We start from the raw sequence: 4,732 nt of genomic DNA, 5'->3' as shown, positions 1-4,732 counted from the left end.
CCTACTTACCTCAAGATGCAAAAGAAGGGGTTATCTGTCACCTGGTCTGAAGGAGATTCTGAGAGTGAATCTGAAGGAGAATCTGCTAAACATGTCACTGCACTAACTAGTGTCTGTGCATCTGATGATGACTCAAGTGGAGATGAACTGACTTTTGAGGAACTTGCTGCATCATATAAAGAGCTATGTGTCAAAAGCGCAGAAGTGCGTGTCCAAGGAGAAAAGCATAAGAACCTCATCAAGGAGCTGGAGGATGAGAAAAAGAAGCATCTGACAGTCATAGATGGTCTAAATGGTGAGATAATCTTGCTGACCTCCAAGCTAGATCAAATGACAAAATCCATCAGAATGCTAAATAAAGGAACGAACACATTGGAAGAGATCCTAAAGGTGGGACAGAAGTCAGGAGCCATGTCTGGTTTAGGCTTTGTGAAGAAATCCTCAACTGAACTCAAACGCTCAAAGGCTGAAGTTCAGAAATTCAAGCATAAGTCACAACCAATGTCTCAACATCAGGGAATCAAGATGAGTAACCATCAGAAGAAGAAATTTCAGAGATGGAGATGTCACTACTGTGGTAGATTTGGTCATATAAAAGCCTTTTGCTACAGGTTGCATGGTTATCCTAACCAAACCCCTCATGTCAGACTTAAGCATAAGGCATATAAGCACAATGCCCCCATCAAGAAACGTCAATGGGTTGCTAGGATAGCTCACACAGCTCTAAGGGCATCTACCAGAGAAGACTGGTACTTTGATAGTGGCTGCTCAAGACATATGACTGGTATGGAGAATTTATTGGTGGATATACAACCTCACACTACAAGTTATGTGACCTTTGGTGATGGTGCTAAAGGAAAAATCAAAGGTGTGGGTAAACTGGACAGCTCTGGAGTTCCAGAACTGAATAATGTGCTGTTAGTAAAAGGACTAACCGCTAATCTCATCAGCATAAGCCAGCTGTGTGATCAAGGGTTCTATGTTCAGTTCACTAAGGAGCTATGTGTTGTGACGAATGGAGATAATCAGGAAGTTATGAGAGGATCCAGATCCAAAGATAACTGCTATCTATGGGAACCTAAAGTCTCAAACTACTCCACAATTTGCTCCTCAGCCAAGGAAGAACAAGAGGTGAAGTTGTGGCATAAACGTCTTGGTCATCTTCATTTAAGGGGAATGAAAAAGATCATATCCAAGGAAGCAGTTAGAGGAATCCCAAAGCTGCTTATTGATGAAGGAAGAGTCTGTGGAGAATGCCAGGTTGGCAAGCAAACCAAGATGTCACATCCTAAGTTGGGACATCCTACAACATCCAAAACTCTGGAACTTCTGCACATGGACTTAATGGGACCTATGCAGGTTGAAAGTCTGGGTGGAAAGAGATATGCCTATGTGATTGTTGATGACCATTCCAGATACACTTGGATAAGCTTCATCAGAGAAAAATCAGATGCATTTGACGTCTTCAAGGAACTGTGCATCAGACTTCAAAGGGAAAAGGACAGTTGTGTGGTCCGAATTAGGAGTGACCATGGGACAGAGTTTAAAAATTTCAAGTTTGATGAGTTTTGCTCGTCTGAAGGGATAAGTCATGAGTTTTCCTCTCCTATAACTCCTCAGCAAAATGGGATAGTTGAAAGGAAAAACATAACCATTCAAGAATTTGCCAGAGCTATGATTCATGCAAAGAAGCTTCCTATGCACTTTTGGGCTGAAGCTATGAATACAGCTTGCTATGTTCACAATAGAGTTACCTTGAGAAAAGGAACCTCGTCCACTCTGTATGAAATATGGAAAGGCAGAAAACCCACTGTGAAGTACTTTCATATCTTTGGAAGCAGATGTTACATTCTTACAGATCGTGAACAAAGAAGGAAAATGGACCCCAAAAGTGATGAGGGTATATTCCTAGGATACTCTACTAACAGCAGAGCCTACAGAGTATTCAACTCCAGGACCAATGTCCTGATAGAATCCATAAATGTTATTGTGGATGATAAAGAGGAAGGAGTCGATGTCATAGAGGATGTTGGAACATTCCTTGATACTTCAACAGACATACCAGTCAAGTCTGAAGAAGTACAGGAGACTCCTCCTGAATGTGAGGTAGATGCATCCAACAAAGTGTCATCTATCAGAATTTAGAAAGATCACCCTAAGGATCTTATCATAGGGGATCCCAATAGTGGTGTGACTACCAGATCAAGGGAAATTAGCTCAAATTCCTATTTTGTATCCAAGGTTGAACCAAAAAATGTGAAAGAAGCCCTGACTGATGAATATTGGATCAATGCCATGCAAGATGAACTGGAGCAGTTTAAAAGGAATGAAGTATGGGAGCTAGTTCCACGACCTGAAGGGACTAACATCATTGGTACCAAGTGGATTTACAAGAACAAGTCTGATGAGAAAGGAGTAATCACTAGGAATAAAGCAAGACTAGTGGCACAAGGGTATACTCAAGTTGAAGGGGTTGATTTTGATGAGACGTTTGCTCCCGTTGCAAGACTTGAGTCAATAAGATTGTTGTTAGGTGTGGCCTGCATTCTGAAGTTCAAATTGTTCCAAATGGATGTGAAGAGTGCCTTTATAAATGGCTACTTGAATGAAGAAGTCTACGTGGAACAACCTAAAGGGTTCTGTGATCCTAACCTGCCTAAACATGTGTACAAGTTTAGTAAAGTTTTGTATGGGTTGAAGCAAGCTCCTAGAGCTTGGTATGAAAGGTTGACTGAATTTCTGACCTCTCATGGGTATAGGAAAGGAGGGATAGATAAGACCCTGTTTGTGAAGGATGAAGATGGCAAAATCATGATTGCCCAAATTTATGTGCATGATATTGTCTTTGGTGGAATGTCAGAGCAAATGGTGAAACATTTTGTTCACCAGATGCAATCTGAGTTTGACATGAGTCTGGTTGGGGAATTGACTTATTTTCTTGGAATGCAAGTTAACCAAATGGAGGATTCTATGTTTCTCTCCCAAAGCAAATATGCCAAAAACATAGTTAAGAAGTTTGGTATGGATAATGCTAGACACAAAAGAACTCTTGCACCTACTCATTTAAAATTAACCAAAGATGAAGGAGGTCTCAGTGTTGATCAATGCTTGTATAGAAGCATGATAGGTAGTCTACTATATCTAACTGCAAGTAGACATGATATTTCCTATGCAGTTGGAGTGTGTGCTAGATACCAAGCAGAACCAAAAGTGATCCACTTAAATCAAGTCAAGAGGATTCTCAAGTATGTCAATGGGACTTGTGACTATGGTATGCTATACTCTCATGGCTCTGAGCCTGTCTTATCTGGGTATTATGATGCTGATTGGGCTGGGAGTGCTGATGACAGAAAAAGCACATCAGGAGGATGTTTCTTCTTGGGAAACAATCTCATATCATGGTTCAGCAAGAAACAGAACTGTGTATCACTGTCCACTGCAGAGGCTAAGTACATAGCAGCTGGAAGCAGTTGTTCCCAACTGGTGTGGATGAAACAGATGCTTACTGAGTACAATGTCTCTCAGAATGTCATGACATTGTTCTGTAACAATCTCAGTGCCATCAATATTTCCAAGAATCCCATCCAACACAGTAGGACCAAACATATTGACATTAGACATCACTTCATCAGAGATCTGGTGGAAGACAAAGTGATTACCTTGGAACATGTAGCCACTGAACTACAACTCGCTGACATATTCACAAAGGCTCTGGATGCTACTCAGTTTGAAAATTTAAGGGGCAAATTGGGAATATGCCTGTCTGAGGATTTATAGCAACCAATGATGTTTGGGATGTATTGTTTAATATCTCAACCTATTAAACAATTGAAAGTGTGCTATGACTGGACAACAGATCACAGTTATGTTACTTGCTGCAAGTGTGGTAACAAGATGTTAAGGGGATATCCTAACATGAGACAGCCTATGTGCCTGCTAGACTTCAAGAAAGTGTTCATGCAGGAGTGGTTCAAGATGTCAGACTCAAAGTCATGGCATCTGATATGGGTGTACCTGCTGTAAAGCAAGAGTGTGTGATTACTTGATCAAAGTTGTGAAGCAAGATCAAGTGGGTGGTGTCTTGATCAAAGCTGTAAAGCAAGATCAAGAGGGGGTATTCTTGATTGAAACTGTGAAGTAAACTCAAGATTGTGTTTCTGTCATTTGTGTGTAATTCTGTTTATTTTGGTCTGTAATTTAAAGTGTTGCTTTGGCAACATTTTTGACAAAAAGGGGGAGTAACACCTGTGATGCCCCAAGTCAACAGATTATTTGCTATGTGATTAAACAGATATTGAAGATCCTCTAATCTAGAGGTTGTGCTGCAGCCTGATGTTCCATTCCTATGTGTGATGAGTGTGACTGTGTTATCTATATGTGTGTTGCTGTTAGAAGTGTTTATTTAACTTCTATGTGTGTTGAGTGTGTTGTTGCTCTGAGTGTATTAGCTAGGTAAATTTCCCTGCTAGATGTGTGTTTTCCGGTGCCGTGAACTCTGTTGGGATGCCAAGTTGTTTTAGCCAAAAATTTGCCAAAGGGGGAGTTTGTAGATGTTTGATTGGCTTCATTTTATGGTAAAACACTAGCTGGACTATAATGTCTTGACTGATGTCATGACATGCTTTGGAGATGTTTAATTGGCTGCATTTCGTGTTAGAACATCTAATTGTACTCTGATGTCTTGACTGATGTCATGACATACTTGAGTAGTATGCTGCAGGTTTAGCTAATA

This window comes from Lathyrus oleraceus, chromosome 7, assembly GCF_024323335.1.
Source record: "Lathyrus oleraceus cultivar Zhongwan6 chromosome 7, CAAS_Psat_ZW6_1.0, whole genome shotgun sequence".
In the NCBI taxonomy this organism is placed as follows: Eukaryota; Viridiplantae; Streptophyta; class Magnoliopsida; order Fabales; family Fabaceae; genus Lathyrus; species Lathyrus oleraceus.
Note: the sequence above shows the minus strand (reverse complement) of the source record.